The sequence below is a fragment of the Labrus mixtus genome, chromosome 7 (assembly GCF_963584025.1).
Source record: "Labrus mixtus chromosome 7, fLabMix1.1, whole genome shotgun sequence".
NCBI classification, from domain to species: Eukaryota; Metazoa; Chordata; class Actinopteri; order Labriformes; family Labridae; genus Labrus; species Labrus mixtus.
In genome coordinates, this window is record NC_083618.1 from 26,901,354 (window position 1) to 26,922,922 (window position 21,569).

The 21,569-nt window shown below is 40.6% G+C and overlaps 1 protein-coding gene across 4 annotated transcripts in view; it reads right to left on the bottom strand.

Moving 5' to 3' along the window:
* Positions 1-21,569, bottom strand: part of iqsec1b (IQ motif and Sec7 domain ArfGEF 1b) — a 197,510-nt gene that overhangs the window by 152,901 nt on the left and 23,040 nt on the right. The gene's annotated exons all lie outside the window — the stretch shown is intronic.

Here is a 21,569-nt window from a genome sequence, read left to right on the forward strand (position 1 = left end):
GGCATTCGACATGCACGTTCCTACATCTGCACACTCTTTTTAGAACTCTGCTTAACACTGATTTACAAGCAGCTTAAACTATGCACAAGGTGGAATTTTTGCAGTCTCTTGGCAGTCTCAAAATATCCATATGATACCTTGGCGCTGTTATAACCTACATCAAACTAAAACATTAGGGTGAACCTGTTTCCTTGGATCCACATTCTCTTCTAATCTGTCAGTAGAAGACTTTTCTGCCTTTTTTTTTTTCAGTGCAGCTGGGAGACACATAAACCTCAACTCGAAGCAAAGGAAATTACAAGCTGAGTAAAACGAAATGACCTATTCGGTCCGGTAACATTGGGCGGATGTGCGGTCAGGCATGTGTGGAATGACAGATGCCAGCATGACTGCGGGTCACCGCAGTTTCTAAAGAACGTCATGTCAGAGCCCGGCAGTCACGAAACTGGACGGATCATTTCAATTCACTGGAAAGCTGGAGGTGGAAAATTCCATCCTTGAAAGGACACAAGTGAAACGTACAGCAGGCCTGGGAAGTCTGTCAACTGCACCAAGGAAACTGAAAGGGACTTTCTACAATTTAGCTGGTGTTGGACCAAAAGAGAGAGAGGGAGTCGAAATAGGTTTGACAGACTCCTTTATTAAGTCCAGGTTGTCTTTCATAACCCACCACATCCAGCTAATAGGCCTCTTGTCTTACCTCATTCTCCTTTGAGCAGAAAAGTGTCAGCTTTTTGGCTGCCGGTGCTCAGTACTCAACTAATGAGTGATCTATCAGCTGTATTGGATTCAGCTCCATAGAGGTTGGTGAAACAAATGCTGGCAGAGGAAGTGCTTTGACACCTTCGTCCATGCTGTGCTTTTCAACACAAAGCCACCAAAGCGTTACAAATCCTTTACTAATGGCTTGACAGTACGCTGCCTGTACAAGGATGTTGTGATGAGACACTTCTCAAACACCAATGTTCTTCTTGGTCACTAATGTTTTCAAATTACACACAAAGGAGGCTCTAGGAGGGACATGAGGTCACAAAGGAGGCTCTAGGAGGGACATGAAGTGGACGGAGCTTCAGAAGAAGCAAAGCAAGCGAGCACTGATTGAAAACGAGACGCCGTGCCCAAAGGAAATCATATAAGCTGTCAGCGTGAGATCAACTAAATGATTAACCTGTCCTTTGTCGAAAGCAAAATCAATGGTTAATCGTAAATAACAAGACAGCAGTGGGAGGAACTCTGACTGGAGAGCTCGTCAGCAGCAACATAAAAAAAAAGAAGAGGAAGTTAAAACTCCCCTTTGAACTAACTGACAACCAGATAATATAAAGACATTCAAAGGCGCAGTTTCAGAGATTAAGATAGCTGATAGCCTGATAAATCCCACTTAATAATAGCATCTGAGGATGCCAGATAGAGGAGCTTTTCCCAGAATTTGCCTCTAGTCACCAAACAGGCTACATTAGGGCTAAAGTGCTGATCCGGGGTTATCAGTGCTGGGAAACGATGGCAGCAGCTGCATTATGCTATGAGTGGGTGCAGACCACGGGGCATAACTTGGTTATCGTTCATATTGAATGCTATTGTGTCCAGAGACTTAATGCATAATTATGAATTTGTCCATGTAGGTGGGGGGTGGATCGATCTGAGTCTCCGATGGGGGCTGTGTCAGGGGTATTACCAGGGGCGTCGGACTGGGAGGAAAAATGGCACTCAATATAGAAGTCCCTTTATTCTCTTTTGAAAGAGTCTACATACAATGTACCACCTGTACACAAGGTTATGGATTTTCAAAATGGGAAGTGTTCTGGATCAGGTTTGCAGTTTTTGGAGACGAAGCGTTTAGATTCCCCGACTTCCTGAAACGCATCAGAAATGATCACTCAGACATTCAATCAAAAAAACATTTTAATAGTTGGTTTCTTCTCCCCTGGAGGACACACCTGACAAAGCTTGACTTTTTATTTATACAAAACTGCATCATGAAGCTGCAAACTTAATTCCCCATTAATTGCAAGTAAATCACAAGAAAATTGGTTTCTTTTCCAGGTTCATACAGCTGAAGTGAGCCAGAGTGAAGTTGCTGTATAACATTACTGTTCAACTGATACTCCGATGACCGAGTGCTACTCCAGATGTTGAATGCATTTGCATTGCAGCAGTAATCAGACGATGATTGCCGATGGGTTTCCGAGATTGACAGGTCCCTAATGTAAGAGGGGCCATAAAGATAAAATAATGACTGGCTGTCAGGGCCCATAGAAAAAACCTGTGTACATGGCCCTTCATTTAGTGGAACGCCCCGGGTTCTACAATGAATCTATTGTCCTAATAGAGTTGTTCCCATTAGAAATAACCATCATAGTTTTATATAAAACAAACCAGTTTTAAACAAATAGAGCCATTATGTTATACTGGGCACAAAGTTTAATCATGAAGCATTGTGCAAAAGTGGACAATGTCATCTACTGCTTATTTCTTCATTACTTAATGTCTTTGCATTTATACTTTATTTTTAGAGTTATTACCAAAGCCAGGAAATAAAAAATGTATGGGGTGAATCAGTCTCATGCTAATAAAACCTTCTCACAAACACCTTTAGCTTTACGGTCATAACACTGATTTGATGTAATTTGTTGAGGATTTGAGATATACTGTAACCCTGAGATTTCAACCTCAATCACAATACATTCAAGGCGAATTGAACTTTGCTGCTCGAAGCACTGAGGAAAGAAAAGAGATGTTCCTTTTCAAAAACAGTTCACCATTTAGTGACGTACTGTTTGCAGCTCAAAAACTGGAACCACAAAACTGATCTTGTGGAACTGTGTGCGCAATAAGCTCAGTGACATAAAGTTTCAGACCGGACAGCAGGAACTCAGATTCCCAGCACAAATGAAGGTGGTTTCCATTTTGATTTTGTAAGAATAACCACTGGTACTTTCTCTTCTAAAGGGAATTGAGAAACTTTAATTGTTGCCAATGGGTGATAGATGTTTTCCAAAACCTCTTTTGACTACAGAGGTTCTTCTACTTCTGTGACTAAACAAGAACTACACCCCATTGACCCACTTGATTGAGGACCATAGCTGTGTCACCAACGGCAACATACCTGCTGTTTCCTCTTTCCTAAAGGACGGATTCTTATCACATGACCCTTTTTGTTCAAAGCATGAACAAGGCCAACTGTAAGCGAGCATGAAAGCACAGGATGTGACAGACAACGCCCACTTCCCCTGACTAATTGGAGGGAAAATGAGGAATCAAGCCATGTTGCAGGAGCAGATGCTTTTAAATGGGAGCAAATTAAACAAAGCGGAACAGTTGTTTGATATGGTTTATTAACAAAGTGTATGTTAGCGGCTAATAAATCAGCTGCCAACATGCCAGAGTGTTAAGGTCTGTATAATGTGAAAGATTATTAGAATACTAATGAAAGCAAAGATCAACACAGGTTTTATGCTTCAGTAGTCGATTTATTTTTCAGGCCACTTGGATGCCACCAAAAAGCTAAAAAAATGAGTGCCTGACAGATTAATCGGCCCGCTGATAGTATCGGCTGATATTAGCAAATCAAGTGACTATCGGTATCAGCTGATTTCAAAGCAGATATACGCCGATATCACTAGATTTATACACCACTCAGATGTCATTACATTTGAGTTTCATTGTGTTACACTAGCAGTTCTCTTTCACCAGCAGCGCGTGTGTTACATGGATTACAACAAGTATCGTCTTTCTCCACAGTTTCAAGCGGTGACGCACATACATGCACAGTTACTTTCCAGTTGATCAACCATCTTGTCTTCTTTATAAATCTTTTCCACAAGTGTTTGATAACTTCATTTGAGGGATCAACGCAATTAATAAATGTAAATTGATATCTATCCATCTCTACAGATTGATAATATATATATATATATATATATATATCGGTATCAGCCCCAAAAAGCAACACAGCTCAGGCACGTTTTTTTTAACGCTACCCACACGTTTAGCTTTGTTGATAATTCCATGAGTTCACAATCTTTACAAGTTACACTTTGTTGTTAAGGCGACTAATCAGGCTTACCAACGATATATAATACAACACTGATCAGTATTACTAAAAGGGGCGAAATAATTGACCGAAATAACGATTCCAAACTTTTTCGAGGAGTTTAGTTGTTGACTGTACACACAAATTAAATGAGAAAACACTGTGGATACAGCAATCATGTGATAGATACACCATGCCAATCCACAGGTTTCTTGTCCCAGGCATGAGAACTAAGAACTCTTATGTGCACTAACCACAGGGAAACATAACTTCTATCGTTCACATGAATAACCATGAGCAGATAAAGGCTAAATCATTCCAGAGATTCCTCCACACAGACAGAAATATCACTCTGCTCTTTGTTAAATGTATTTCCACTTCTACTTTGACTCACAAATCAATACATCCAGTCCTAATGAGGCTTAAAAAACCTGATGAGGAATGAAATGTCTGCTTGTTGAAAGCAGCAGCAGCAGCAGTATATTCTGGAAAATGTGTCTCTATAACAATCAGCCGGGCCCCAGCAGCTGTCAGCCCAATCACAGAAAGGATTAGTATAATTAACATTCTCTAGACCCATAGAGTTTTTCAATCAAGTATAAAGTTTTTAATAATCACAGATGAATGGGTGTTTCAGGGAATTATGCTCTGCACTTGTTCTCCACAGCTTCTAAACCTTCCATTTGGAAACGTGCTTTATCTGGGTGGAGATTACCTCAGGTCTATTCTCTGTCAGTTCCCACCCAGCACATAGTATTGCCTTGTCTCGACTGCGGGCAAAGCAGGCAGAGTCACACACTCGCGGAAAATGGGGAGAATTCCCAGCATAGCTGCAGAGGGAATGGCAGAAATCTTGGATAGCAATGTGTGCAAGTGCAATCCAGGCATGCTGTAATGAACTGGCAGGGGGCTGCAGCCAAGCCAATTAAATGATACGAGCCTGACAATAAGTGGTTTTCATTACATGACCTCAAGAACCCACTGCAACCAAATTTAATCATCTCACAATGCACCGGTTATAAGAAACCTTCAAGCCTTGACACATTTAAAAAACAGATTACAATTCCCATTACAAGTTTCAACTTGCAATTTCAAAATTTTTTGTAAGGGCTAAGGTGCAGGAACTAAAGGGCCTTTCTTAGTTTCAATAGCCGGCTCGGTTCCTTGTGTTGGGAATATAGGAGGATGCAGTTTAGTTTGAAAATGTGTGAAAAAAGCAATAAATGTGATTTTTTTCCCCTCATACTTCATTTTTGTTAAATTGCTGTTGTGCAGGTCCCTTTGGGTGGAGAGAAGAAGCTTTCACTGAATGCTTTAGCTGTGTACCAGGCTGTGCTGAGCCAAGTTTACATTTTCTTCTCAGGTACCGGGTCAATTACATCTGCAGTTGTTTAACCAGACTGGCTAATGAGATTAACCTTCTGCACTTAGCAATACATCCCAGCTAAATTGAAGGGGGTAGCAGGTGTGGGCTCTCTGCAGCAGCTCTGTGCACCCATTGGGTTTGATGACTGAGGTAAAGCTGCAGACACACAGTCGCAATTTAACAACACAACACACCATGGAATTCAACATTTTCATGGGCATAAAAATTGAGTTCTGTTAAATTCAAATAAATACACAGCAACTCAACTTTCACTATACAGAAGAGGACCTTCAGACTACGTGAGTACAGTACAGCTCAATCTGTAATCTATGAAATGATTAAGATATACACATAATGATGAGGAGACTTATTGGAGTTGAAAGGACAGCAGATAAATATGGAAAAAAAGTTTCAGTTTAAACTCATCCTCAAATATGAACCTCTTTTGGAATAAGCCCTTTTTCATTGTAGGGGTCTTGAGTGTAGTTAAAAACATCAGACAGCTTTACAAGATGTTTTGTCCTGCACGGTGTTGATAAAACAACATTTTTATTCTATTTATAGGCCTTTACAGATTGCAATTCTGAAACAGCGCCATTACCAAGTTTTGCCACCAGCCCGCCTTTGTTTTGCATCTGCTATCCCGTAATATCGCGTTCCCGGTGTACGTTTGCGTTACAGGTTTGCAGAAGCATGACAGCGTCACATATACACACTCAAGCATGCAAACACATATGCAATGCTGTTCCTTCCCATCAGCTCTGAAGTTACACTTTCCCACTGTTTCCAGATATTACGCCTATGTTACTACCTCTGATGGCGGATCAGCAGCAGAATTACTTTACCCAACCATTGGTTGCAGACCTCGCCTTGAACTGGCAATACTTAAGCGCTAAATGTGATGTATTTCTTATAGGAAAATAATTCAGTGTCGAACATATAACATACAACACATGCATACATACACACTGAAAGTATCTGCAGGTTCACTGGCCTCCCACTCACAAAGAAGTGCTAATTGTTCTATAATTGGCCAAGTGGATAGGGACGGCAAATAAGGCTCCAGTGGTGCCATCATTAACAACTTTACTATGACCTGCAGACCCCACAGCAGCTTTCCATCTGCCCAGTTGTTTTTTCTCCTTCTGACAAAGAACCCTGAGTTCTTTGTTCCTACTGGAGCTGTTGTTGAAGCGTAGAGCAGCTGGATCATGCAGGAAGGCCTTTACGAGGTTGATTCGCTTTTCACTTGGTGCCTGTTTTGATGTTATGTCGATACAGTGATGGGATTTACAATCCGCAGACTGTATGGTATTTTATTTTGAAATTGACTGGATGCTCTGTGTATTCCTGTGTCTGACTTCCTTTTAGGGTTCATCTGCTCTGTTCAGCTTGACGTGTGCTGACAGCAGGCATATTTCAGGTGGAGCAGAGTGGGGGCGGGCGCTTCTGGGACACACCTGACACGGAAGACGTTGCACGCAGCAGAAACATGAACATTGACTATTAGCTCTTAGCAAGGTGTTTTATACTACATTGCATGAGCCTGATGCACAGTGAGAAACCTGAAACCTTAACCCGAAACTGCTTTAAGTGCATGCCCATACAACCTTTACAAACACCTTTTTATGTAATATAGGCCATGAACAGTTAATGAAAGCTTCACAACATTTTGTATCAAGGATGGAGAAATTTAAAGCTAAAATAACAAATCTGCTCTCTGTTTTCTAATTTTTTTAACAAAAGAAATCCACCCTCACTTTTTCTGTTCCTGCTCTTTCTTGCTCAGAAGTAGAGATTATACCTACAGGGCTGTACAGAGAAACATTCTTTGTACAAATAGACACACAGCAACTCTGTTTATTACATAGTAAGATAGAAATGAAAACTATTTGCTTTAAACAGTAATGTGAATCCTTCTAGGTAATAAATCATTATCTCTACCAGACAGACAAGACAAACAATAAGGTCTTTTTTTTGTACTCCAAACTGACTCATGAGATTAACCTAAAATCAAATTACTTGTGAAAAACAAAGAGGGCTATTTGAGGGAGATTGATACAGAGCAGAGGTAAATAGAGCATTGATGGCAGGCAGTGTACAATATTAGCCCTCACACGTCCTCAATTTGCTATCTGAATGATGGAATAAAAATGAACCCTCAGTATTATTGGAAGATTCTATCGTCCCCACTGTGAGGAGAGTACTAAACAGCAAAATGGGCCGGCTGCCAGCAGGTATTGAAGGAGTGTGTGTATGTGTGTCTGTGTTTGTGAGGAGATAGGAGTGCAATCCAGAGGTGCGGGGTAACTTAGTGGAGAGGCAGCACTCAAGCTGAACTCTGTGGTCCAGGGCCAAACAAATATGTGCACTGAGTGAGTGACTTGTGCTCTCTGGTCCTGCTGCGTAAAGCACAGCCCACTTCAGGTGCTCTTCTGCACGTCTGATTGGCTCTCTCAGTCACAGCTCTCTGTACAGTTGGAGGTCTAATACGACTGACTTCAGCTTATTTGGTAACTTGAGGTGCAGGGAGAGACAGGCTAGACAAAAATGTTCTTTTGTTCAACCAAATGCTAAAGCTTATTTAGCGCATGTTCATACATCATCTATAAAAGGCAGGGTTGGTCATTTCGAAAACTATCATGATTTTGACAGTAGTATTCCCTCAGTGCTCCGTCTGCATCCCTCCCTCAAAAGCCACGCCCCCTCATTTACATGCACAAGCGACATTGGTCCAGAAGCGGACCTCAGCTCATGCTTTGAGTGTGGGCGAGTGCATGCAAAGGGTAGAGAACGAGGGTTGGTTCATCGGATTGGTACCTCGTGGCAGACATTGGTGTAAAGTCTTTACAGGCTTACAACATGCTACAGATGACTGATTTCTACGTTCCTTTTCCAGAGCTCATGAGTTATTCATTTCTGTCAGGACCTAAAGATAATTTCAACCAAAATCTTAAAAAGTGTATCTTGAGAAAATTACTAACCCTGCCTTTGAGGTAAAGCCACACCCCCTTTTTCAGCAAGTGTGGCTGACTGGCCGATAAGAGGTAAGGGTAAGACATTATGTGAGCTATGAAACATTATTTTAGTAGATAGTTTTAGTTTTAACTGAGTTTCCAGTTACAAAATGTTTAAATACTGTTTCATTCTACTAAAAACATAATTAAGACATAATGTTTTTTTTGTTTTTTTTTACTATAGGTTGGTCCCGTTCTGCATCCATTATATTCCACTGGAAAAAACATGATACTTTTTTTTTTTTTTTTTTTTTAAATGGGATTTCTTTTGGTTTTTAAGACTTATTTATGAGCGATATAAAGGGTTTAGGATGAGTCCGGGGAAACGGCACATAAATGAAATAATTACAATCTTTTACTCTGTAAATCTATTGAGACAGTGCAGCAGTGGATCCCAACCTGAGATAGTCTGAGCTTTAAGGGACACATCAGCACCGTGCAGCCTTCAGCTAATGTCAAGTGGATTTTTATTGATTCTCTGACTTGTGACCTCAGCACGTGACAGAAGGCTGAGAGGGAAAAACTCACTCTGCATTTAAATACTCCACACATTTAAAGTCACAGAGGGGGAATTATTACAAAGGTTCCCTTGATTCTGTTTTGACTTTTGGATATACCTTGCTTTATTTTTTAATATCCCTTTGCTTTATCTTAACCTTGATTTTTTTTTAAAAATCGCCTCTCCAGGAGTCCCTTACCATACAGAATATGTTATTGTCCTACTTGTCCATGTTTTGAGATGTTGCATTTATTTGAGGGATTTCTGTAACAATCAAATAAAATGAAGATAACTGGATGATTTCCTCCTATATTGTTTGCCTTGTTTGGTCTTTGCAGCTTACTGCTTTGAAATTTACCAAAACGTAAATTCATTTAAAACATTTTTTTGATTTCTTCTCATTAGTATCGGACCAAGATGTCAAAATGTGACAATTTAGCTTTCCCTCTAGCAGCACCTTTGGTTGTTTTGATGTGGCACTGAAGTCATGAGATGTAGTATGAACAACACAAAAGTCTGCTTTGGATGGGAGTTGGGACTGATAGTATAGAGGATCAAGAGCAACTGAATGTGAAATACATTGCAGAAATATTTCTATGCCTGTATAGAAATTTCTGGTGTAGAACATTGTAACCATTTTTCTATGCTTCTTTATCCTTAAAATACCAGGATGGATGACCCTGCTATGTGAAAGGTGTTTGCAACAGTCCTTTACGCTTTCCTTTTAAATGTTCAGTTAGATTAAGCTGTTTGCTAAAAAAAAAAGTGCCAGAAGCCCTATCTAGAGTGTAGGCCAATGAAAAATGTATTGTCATCACAGTCACACTAATATTTGAACAAGTGCATTATCAGTACACACAGTGGGTACTGTTTCCTCTGGAGGAATATTAGTTTATCATCTCAGCTTTGCATTGTGGGATGCCTGCACTTGCAGCAGTCCCCAGCTGCACAGCAGTTCATTGGGGTAAAACAATACGGTGGCTGTCATCAGTTATTCTCCCTTTTGGCTGAGTGCTGGGAGGATAACTGCTCTCCCTGGTGCTTAAGAACCCACAGTGAAGTACTGTAGCTGTCATGGCACCATATTGTTAAAAAAGGGGGGTTGTGTGTGAACCGGAAAATATTAACCTCCATTATTAGTATTGGCTGCAATCTGCCAAAACAACCAAAAGGCTACAAGGTTGGTCATTAAAAAGCACAAGGGCTTGTGTCCACAGATGTGCTCGTTTTCAATCAGAGCATATGTAGTTCAGCATTTTCACCACTCAGCGCCCTGAGCACTTAAACGTCTTTTGCGTCAGCTGTTTTTTGTCGCCGCGCCCTCAGATAAAAACAGTTAAACTTTTGGAACAGCGCCATGCCCGTCAATGTCACTTCTCCCTCACAGACCGGGACGGGGCGGGACTTAAAATATCAGTTTAGTCAACAGCTGCCTCTGACGCCAGGACATGACTCCTAATTCTTACATTTCTGAGCAATTTAAAGCCAGAATGAACAGGCAAAGGAAAAACAGTATGAGGGAGCAAATTGAAGCCGAGTCAATAACTCACATGTCCGGACACAAGATCTCCAAAATAGGGCATTCACAGAGTAAACCTGAGTAATGTTAACAATGGAGTTGAACTTTGATGAGTTTAGTCCCCTGAATTTGGTCCAACATTAAGTCCTGTTCACTGTTCTGACTTGTGAAGGTATGTAAAGCTGATGGGTTCTCAGGGAGAGAGTTGTGGCTTATTAGCCGTGTTGTACCATCCAGTTTGAAAAGGTTCCTCAGTCACTGTTCCAGGAGAGACCGATGGTTTACAGATAGATTTGAGATGGGAGTCCAAAGTACAAACACACTTTGTCAACTTATTGTCAAGTTTGTGACTGAGCTAAATTGAAAAAGTTTGCTTTCTGACCTTTAGCAAACTTTTTGGCTGAAGAGAGTTTTATTTTCACCATTCAATAATATTTTTATTGGAGTTAAAATGGTGAAGTAAAGTTCCTGAATAGGAAGAAAAGGGAGAGAAAGAAGCAATCACAGGTCACAAACAAACTATTTCACCGGTGCAGTAGTTTATCCTTGAATGTGTGACTTTCCTTGGGGCCCAATGATTTCACAGATGGAATCATAGAATTTGACAATGAAAATGGAAGAATACAGAATATTGTGGAATTTGCTGAACTGATTTTTGTTTTACTCATAAGTGGAAAGTTTGCATGTGACATCTCTGCCCCACAGTCATCACCTAAGAGTAATGCGCCATTTTGCGTTTATTTGAGTAAGCACTTTAATACAATGGTGTTAGATAGCGTCACTGTAATTGCATATGGAAATTAGCACTGCTCTTTGTGGGTTAGATGGTATTTGCAAAGATGCTCATTTGCTTATAAAGGAGGCAATTTTGCAGAGAATTTTTTAATATTCCCTAATTTACATATATGCAAATCAGATATTTTCACCCAGGACGCTATCTACTTTGCAGTGCAGTTTATGTGCAGTTTGCACACATTTCACCCTTTATGCATGCTGTGGATTGCATCACTTTCTCTCTATTGCAAAAGTTTAGCGTCCGCAAAAGCAGCCCTTAATGTGTAAGCAGGACCTACTGAGGTCTACCTTCATCTGACATAGAAGATAAATCAGAGCTGACATCTTATGTGATATACAAAGGACAACAGAACAAAAAGTGCATTCCATTTTGCACTTCTCACACAGAAAAACATTCAACACTCTTCTAGGATTGAGGAGAAACGACCTGTTTCTAACGCCAGAGGTAGGACACCAGATCTCAGCCGCACACAGACAAAACCTCCGTGCTCCGGATAGGTTAGCGGCCGGTGACATACAGCTCTGGACTGCTTTGATTAGATCAAATGTTCTTAAAGGCTTACTCTGCGACTTTCAGAGAAGATTTTCGGATCAAAATAAATGCTCTCTCCAGACACACCTCCTTCATCCCTCTCTTCCACCCTCGCCTGCTGTTTCCACACTTCCCCCGCCCCTCTCGTCCTTTTTCACTAGCAGGGTTCTGTTAAGCGGACGGCATCAGACGAGTGCTAATAAGCGTCTGAAAACAAGATTCTGCAATCAATTTCAAGCAATGATACATGTCTCAAAGTTGATTAGGTGTTTATGTATTTATCCTTTAGGCTAAAGAAAGTATTTTCACTTTCCTTCAGTTGTAAATGACTGAAACAAGTTTGAGCCTCTGAGAGTCACATGAACAAGCTTAGGGATGCTCCGTCCAGTCCATGTTAACACAGGCACGAGAACAATAAATCGAGAAGGAGTTTGACTCCACTCTCTGTTTAGGAAGACATTACTACACAATATATTAACAGAGGGTATTTTTAATTTTCGCTATATTAATAATCAGGATTTTGCATATACCATGACTAATGTCAGTTTGCAGACAACGTTTTCTGACCATTTGTGTTCAAATAGTGTTGTTTTAGTTTGACCTCCGCTATTCCTTAATTTACTTCTATAGACCTGCCTTGTCAAATATTTTTAAGTTCTCTAGCCCAAGTAAATTACTTTATCTGTGTTCGTTGATATTACTTATAAGAAACTTGACGTGACTTGTGTGACCGCACAGATATGGAAATATTTACTGGATTAATGGGGATGAAAATCTGCAATGCCTTTGTATCCTGAGAAATATGATTCCAAATATACAGTCAAATGTTAAAGGAAGAAAGTGGAACCTTTTGATCCAGTAGATGTCGCCCTTGAGCACCAGCATTTAACCAAAACAAACTTCTGTTTGGCCACACCTCCATCATACTGAAGCCTCCGCTCTCCTCCAGAGACACACCTCCAACCCCCTCTCCACTTGAGTTCGCAGGAAGGAGTTATGAATTAAAAGGGACCATAATTAAGCACCATTAAGAGCAAAATTGTCCTTTGCTCGAGCTGTAATTGCCTGTGGCCTGCATTGTTGTATTAGCAGGCTAATGTTAGCACACTTGCTAACTTGGTTAACTCATAGCTTCATATTGCACATGATTTGAAACAGGATGACCGAGATCTAAAGACACTAATGTGACATCCAAATACGCAGTGAGTATGATATTCTTCTTTTCTCTAGTCCTTGACTAAAACAGCTTTATAAGGCCGTCCCGTCCATGTAAACATGACGTAAACACGGCACTGACAACAGTACAGCTGGCCGGACTCGAGCTTCAATGTAGTCATGACTCAGAGAAACATTTACAGATGATGATTCTGCTGTATTTATGTGTAAAATGTCAGACATTCTGCCTTTAAAGGGTTTTAAAATGACCACACAGATTATATCTTCAAGGTAAATGTCTCCATCTGCATCTTTTTATACACAGTCGGTGCACTGTCACATTCCGGAGTATAATCAAGAGCAACTTGAAATGTTGTACTCCGTGCACCTAATGAGTTGATAAGTCATTTAATAGCATGACAATAATTGCTACATTATCTTGAATTCTCGGTCATAATAAAAGCCTGTGGCAGAATTTCTACAGCATATTGTGACCGTGATTTAAGGTGTGAACACTAATGCCTTCAAGCCCTTAGGAGAGTATTTAATATGTGCCAGCATACTGCACAGATATTATTCCTCATTATGCTCGTGACCATGGGGAAGTCAGAAGCACATGAAAGGAAAAAAGAAAAAGAAAAGATGTGCACCGCTGAAGGCTTCTACATTAAAGAACATGGATTATAAAAGAGGACGGCTGATCCAAATCTATCATCACTGCAGTCCACAGATGACGGCATCAGACATATCAACATCAGTCCGCTAGTGTAATGGCAGCAGTTTCACAGAGAAGAGAACGTGCAAGATATCAATTATCCGCTGGGTCTATTTTGAGGCACATTGTAAAAAAGAGGACAGTGATGTTTGCTGCCACTCGATGTTGTTATCGACACTTTTTCCACGGGCGTCACGTTCCTCTTTTTTCTCATATCGCATGTGTCAACCGTAATTACTCACAACAAAAACGTTCATCTGAGAGAAAATGCATCTGAGAGAGTATTTAGAGGCCATTATACAGACGCCAGACTACATTCCTAGGATTACTTTACTGAAGCCTCAGGCAGCCCTCACTCTGCGCTGTGCATCAAATCAGGGGAGACTGCATTTTATCTGTTCAATCAGCATCCTTCCTGCAGAAATACAGAGCCAGTTCAATACACAATTCGTACACATCTGGGAATATTCCATTAACTAATTGGACCAGCCAATAGCAGGGTAATACATTTGTCTAACTCCCGGATATTGCATTTTTGCAGAATAGAAAATCAAAACCAATACATCAGTAAAATGTTTAACGACAGAAGGGAATCAATTCGATCTTTTTAAAAAGAACAATGCTTCAGACAAACTAAAAGGGGATGCGTTGAGCATTTCCACATCAATAAATCATTCGGAGAAATTACAATAATTAGCTTAAACAAACGAGACCACCCCTAAGACATGGTCTGGCAAACTCTCAGCGACGCTTTGCATTTTTTACTTTTTCTTCTATCACGTCAAATTTGGCTGGGATTCCTTTGGACTGCTTTACAGCACAAAAACGGGACGGGGCTCTGCCGTGGTGCCAGTGCAGATGGAGCTAAAGCTGTCAGAGTTTCTGCCAGTGGCAGATGGTGAAAGGAGCGAAAAGCAAATGGAAAAATGACTTCCAGCATGTTTATCCTCTTCAGTGAAGCCAGACAGATAAAACCTTTAACTGAAGAGGGGGCATCCCTTGTGTACCTTGCGACTAAGAGCATCAGAGTTTAAAGCGAATGGGGTTTGGTTCAGAGCTGACAAGTTGGCTACTTTGGAAGAGACTGGTTCCAACTTTGAAAGCTACAGGTAGTAGCTCATTGAGGTCGCTTATTGCTTACTCTATGAAAGGATGAATTAATCCATTTCTTGAGCCAACTCTGAAACTAAACCCTATGAATGTGTTCCCCAAGTGAAGTTCATTTTGAAGAATGTGTCCTGTAGTTCTTTGAAATGCCTGAGCAGGGATGTAATGAAGAATACATCCTGGATTCATACTTTAATGTTAATGGATCACAGTCAGTTCTGTAACATCACAGGACATAATAACTAATACAGAAATATAGCAAGGTTGAGAACTGGAGCAAGAGTGAGGTTCCAGGGCCATAACGAAGCTCTGCTGTCACTACATCTTTGTACATTCATGTTGATTCCGCAATGGATTTATAATGGTGTCCTGCTCTGTTAATTCACATTGGGCCCCATCATGTAATGCACAGTCAATGAAGTCCTCGTAATTTTGTATATATCTAAGTTTAGGTCTTAAGAAAATTAGCTTTTTTGCTGACAGAAGTTTGCGTTTGAACCTCAAAGTTTTTATCCAATCGCAGTAGATTATTCGATTTGTATGTATTAGATATTAAACAGTACACTCCCTACCTAACTGACTCTCAAAGCTGCCAAAACAAGCAAATTATATACGCATTGTAGTAAAATAAATGAACAAACATGAGGTCTTAATTACTTCCATTGTCAATCACTGGCCTACAAACACAGTACTTGGAAACAGCAGAGTACTGAAAACCCTTGTGAGATGTTCGTTGGCAGTCACCATCATCATGAAGGTCTTGCTTCCGTTTCCCATTGCCACTGCCAATCAAAAGCAGCACTCAACTGATCCAAGGTTCTAAGCTTGTTTGTTTTGGGCATTAGGGAGCTAATATAGCGACACAGAAACTTTGATATCAGACAGTAACGGATGAAGCAGGAATGATCAGCAGTGTCCTGTTCATTGGCAGTCAGACGGATGTAATTATGGACTCGGGGGATGAGGAATGTACGACTGTTACACCTAGACTCCAAATCTGCCTCCCCAAATTCAATATCACTTGTCAGCTCTGGCTTTATCTGTATTTCAATCCAGTCCTGTAGTTTTGAGTCCAAATAAAAATATTTATTAAAAGTCAGAGGATTGATTCACTGAATATGATGCCAGAAATGTAATAAGGCATGAATAAAAGAGCTGTGTTCTGCGGTATTTACCATGAACCGCCTGAGGGGAATATATGACACATCCTCTAACACCCGCTACTCAGATATCCAAACAGTAATGCAGAATAGAAGAATAACAATATATGACAAGGAAATACATCAGACATGAAGGCATTTGGAAATGTGTATGACAAATCCATTCTTTTCTAATATTTCTCTAAAGGTGATTTGTATTGTGCAGCTACATCTCCTCAGTATGTGTTTGGCCGTGTGTCCTGCAGCGGAGAGAGTCCTTGAGTAAATATAGTCTTGTTATTAGAAACCAGAGGACTCCTTAATAATGTATGATGGGTCTGATTCCTTTGGAGAATGTCATTCAGAAACCCTCGTCTCTCTCCATACTGCTGCCCCCCCGTGAGGAGCAATAAGTCAGAGTTGAGGCAGGAATTTCAAAGCAGTCCCCTTCCTGTTGCCTTATCGCCATCTCCGCTCTCTTCCTGTCATTCAGACCCCTTCCAGTGCCACGCTGCAGCTCTGACCTCACTTCCTCAGACATTTCCTGCCTTCTGCTTGAACCCCGCTGCCTCTACACCGGTGCAGGTGATGCCTTTGTACCACTTCTTTGTGCAAAAAAACTTGACTCTGCTATCTCGTCTTTTTTTGAAGCTGTGTCTGTATGTGGCTGAGCTAAAATGTCAGCAAGATAATGAAACTTGTTCAAGGTCCACCGTCCACGTCAATCTGTGTTACATCCAATGAAATATAAAATCTTTTGATTATTAAATACTTCTCAATATGTCCTGACAACATCACAAGACCATATTTGGTCATGACTGGGCTGTGGCTCCCTTGGTAGAGTCGGTCGTCTCACAACCTGGAAGGTAGAGGTTCAATCCCCAGCTCCTGCAGCTACAATGTGTCCTTGGGTGAAACACTTAACCCTAAATTGCTCCTGCTGCTTTGGCGGTGGTGTATAAATGGGATTAGTTACTCTGATGGTCACTGCACACCGGCCTCTGCCATCAGTGTGTGATTGGGTCGTGAATGTGTGACATGTGGTGTAAAAGCGCTTTGAGTCGTCAGAAAACTAGAAAAGCGCTATACAAGCTCAAGTCTATTTATCATTTTACAACTGATTCAATCTTGGTTTAAAATCACGAGTTCAGTTCAATTTTAGTCAAGATTTAATCAGTGAAAGTGGCAATTTTTGACAACAAATTTCTCAGGCATTTACTTGTTTGTATTTAATACTGCAGTTGGTTGGGACACCAATGGCCTCGCGATCCATTGTGGCCGGGGCGGGAGGGTTGGCTAGTCCGACCTGTGGCTCCTTTCCTGCATGCTGTTCCCAATCACTCCCTGGTTTCCTACTCTATCCACTGCCCTATCAAATAAAGGCAAAAAGCCTCAAAATATATCTTTTAAAAAAAATAATGCAGTTGGTTTAAAATCACAAGTTTTTTTTTTAAATCCAACTGCATTACCAAACAATACACCAAGACTTAAACTTACTGCCATATACATGATTACTGCAATCTTGGTGATTTGGGGTAATTTTGAATGAATTAATGAATGAAACCTTTATTGTCCCTAGGGGAATTTGCCTTGCACAGAGAGCTAAAAAACACAATACAAACAAAGATTTACAGGACAGCACATAAAAATAAACAAAGCAAAGCAAATTAAGTCCTTTGTTAATACCAGTCCCTTGTGAGTAGGCCAGCAGATAATGTGATAGTACAGAGAGGTTTATTACTGAATACCTTAAACCCAGGCTGGGTGTATATGTTGACAAAAGTAAAAACACATCAACAGTCTGCAACACATTGTTTTTGAGCTCAGTTAATCTGTTTTCCAACCTTCTCTAGGTGCAGGTGTGAACTATTTCAGACTATAACTTTGTGTCAACCATCGTACACAGCAAGATTAAATGGGATGATATTAAACTTCTTTGGAGGCGCCTTAATTGTTTTTTCGTTGAACCACCAAACATATGCACTGCTTATCATAATTATATCATCAAATTAATAATGCGTCAGCAAACATTAAGTGACAATTCATGTCAACCACTTAATAAGCCTGCGTTTGTTTTTGTTTTTCCGGCAACCTTAAGACACTCAAGTGCCTGCTCTTAATTATCTGCCTCTATTCCTGCTAAATGCTCCATCAGGCTCAGCAGTTAGTTTCTAATTTATCTGTTTGCTGCTGGACAGGTAGCCTTAGTGGATTTATCAGAGCTAATCACTGAAAACATCTGTCTGCTGAGGCTGAAAACAGTGTGAAACACTTATTCTGCTCATGTGGTAAAAAAAAAAAAAACAGCATTTCTTTGTCAATGGAACAGTTAGCCACAGCATTGGCAGACGCTCATTATACAATCCCTTTGGTTTGAATGCAATGTGGAAGGAAATGGACTTGAAGCCGAAAAAGACTCTCCAGCCTCTGCACTCCCAATGGAAACAGCAGAATCAGTCGTTTCAGCAAGCTCCAGAAAACGTGTTTGCGGTCCAAAAACAAAGCCTTTATGAAGATGTTGTGGTTATGACAGAAACAAAGAACAATGCAATGTGGCGTTGTTATAGAGCAACAGTTTGCATGGGATGTGAATTGGTCAACAGAAGTATTGGACTAACATGAGATGAGAGACTGCTGCTGTTTTCCATTTTCTTATGCCAGTCACCACGGCTTTCTTTTTACCATTAACAAACACATTCTCTAACCTTTACCCTCTTAATTATTGGAGCTATGTAGAGCCAATGGGCCTGTTCAGTTAGGTTTATGTTTAGAGCAGACCATGACTGAAGATTTCCCTGGTGGACAAGTAGTCTATAGCCATAAAGATCCTGTAAAAAAGGTCAGAGTGCGGACGCAATTTAGGTCCTATAAAATGACAATCATGTCCCACATTGAAACAATGTTAAATAAATAATTAAAAGTAAATTAAGATCTTAGAGACCAAGTTATTTTTAAAACACAACATATCTGTAATTTGGTTTATCAACAAGGACATCAATAAGTGGATTACTCCATTGAGAAGAATGTGACTAAGAGCCCTATGTAGGAAGGATAGTACTGCAGGGGTACGGCCTGGGTTCCGGTCTGTGGCTCCTTTCCAGCTTGTCTTTCCACACACTCTCTCCTGGTTTCCTACTCTATCCACTGTCCTACCAAATAAAGGCTTGGAAAAATGCCAACAGTCAGAAGTAGCTTCAGACCAAGAAAAATATATTTTAACCTCGTTTTTGTTTTGTTTTATTTGCTAAAAAAAAAAAATTGAAATGTATTTATTCATACTTAAAAGCAGCCATAGGAGTAAAACATATTCTACAATTCACTTAGCAGATGTTTTTATCCAAAGCGACGTACATCAGAGAGTAAGTACAACACAAGTAAGGATCTAGAAAAAAGGGAACAATGTCAGTAAGAGCAAACGATCAGCTTTGAGTCTGATTGGACACACAGGTGCTGACAGGAAGTGACCAGAGGCAAAGCACAACATTGAGGGCAGTTCTTGAGAGCTCTAATCAGTATAGAAACCATCTTATAAGTCGTCGTTATCAAACAAAAACCATCGTCAAAACCATCATCATCATCAATGATATCGAAACCATCTTATGATGAAAATGTCAACAATTACCATTGTCTGATTGTAATAATTGAAGTAATTATATCAAATGGAATGAGCTTCATATTGTGTTGAAAATTACGCCCGTGTGTCCTAATGAACTTGTCTGAGTCCCGTGTCACGGGTTGCGCTGGCGCCGTAGCTGCTCTGTGGTTGCCAGGCACTGTGGAGAGGAGGGCTTTGCACGGTCATTAGCAGGTATTCCAAGCAGACAGACACGCCCAGCTTGAAGCTTTCCCTGGAAGCCTCAGATGAAATAGCACAAATAATGAGGCACATTATCAATCACAGGCAGGGGGCAGCTGCCTTAGTGTATATGTATACACACACACACACACACACACACACACACACACACACACACTCTTGCACGCTTTATGTCTGATGCATGCACACACACGCATGCACAGAGCCTACGGCGAAGAGCGCGGAGCAGAGAGAAGGCACAGAAGCCTCTAAGGGAAGCCCAGAGATCATTACCGGGGCAGCAGATTTATTCAGCGCGTGGCTGCAGATTGGCAGATTGGAGGATTCCATACTGTGCTCAACCAGGATTAGATAAAAGTAGGTAGGAGAGGTCAGTGTTAGAGGAATAAATACAGGTCCCACCATCACAGTGAAGACTCAAAGCAGGGTGAAAGAATAAAGAAGTACACAAAAATGTGCCAAATACAGTAGGTCTCTGAGGTTTGTGTTTCTGCCCTCACTGAAGATAAAGGAGCTCAAACTTGGAAATGTATTCAGAATTGTCAAATGAAAGTTACCTAAAATGAGTAGGAAAATGTGTCAAAATACCCCTACATGAACTTCTTTCTTTTTAATTAAAAGTTTTTCCTGTGGACATCCAACAGACTGAGACATCTGTCAGTGGTTTATAGCCAGTAACTGAGAGTGAGGCTTCCTGTTCCTTGAGATTGACAGAATTTTTAATCATTTGATCGTAGTCCTCCACATAGCAGCTTGAAGAGTGTACACCGGTCCAAACCAATCTCAAGACAGAAGTCATGGTCTTGCTCGTATCTTTGTGTCTACACGAGACAAGCTGACAGTCCGTATTGTTTCAATATTTGAACAGTTGTTTAAAGAGAAGTTATCTATATTTTCCTGCTACACTCCCATCAATCAAAGCCAGAAAACTCATACTGAGTTGTTTTATTGTTTGTTTTTTATAGGGGGGGCGGCACTTTTTTCATTATTTCAAATGTCTTATGTAATTTCTTTAACGTCACATTTTTTAAACAGCACATGGGGCGGGTGAATGGGAATGTTTCATTAGCATTCACCCACAGAAGGTAAGTCCAGTACACTCCCCTTTTTGCTTATATGCGATAGCCAACTCCTGAGAGAAATATCATTGTTGGCTAGCCACTATGGAAAGCTTTCTTTGCCAGGTTCACAAACAACCTGGTAAGTCTGATTAACTTCTCTCAAACCCAGCAGATAGTGCACCATTAGACCATAACGGGGGGGGGAAACTGGGGTTGATGACAGCAGCAAGACCAGAAAGGAAATATTGGAATGGAACAAATACCAAATACTATTTAATTAAGCAATTTCCATCCCAATCAAAGAAAAATCTTTCCGTTTGTGAGTACAAAAATGTAAGTAATGAAAAACAAACAGTCGTTTCTGAGCTGGTCTTGGCTTTACGACAACAGTATTATGTAACTGTAGCCGTAGGTGCTGCCATAATCCCCTGCCTCTGACAGCAAGCGCCTAAATCTAGAGCAGCAGGCTGGACTTATAAGTTCATTGCAGTTCACAATGTCCGAAGAAGCCTTCCCGTGGAGTGGCGTGGGAAACCTTTGGCACAAAAGCCACAGAGATCACAGCTGCTATAATGAATGCGCTGCACATCTGTGACCAGAGTTCAACAGAGAGACCGAGGATTGAATAACACGCCTCTGCATCGTGACGTCAGCACATGGCATGACAAGATATCAGAGGAAGTGCCTTTGTGTTCTTTCATTTCCTCTGCAGTGTTAAGCACATGGATATATCCTTGCACAGTCTGGCTGTGTCTGTAATACAAAATAAAAAGCATCTGCAACTTCTGCACAGTGACATAAAGCACAGTCTTCA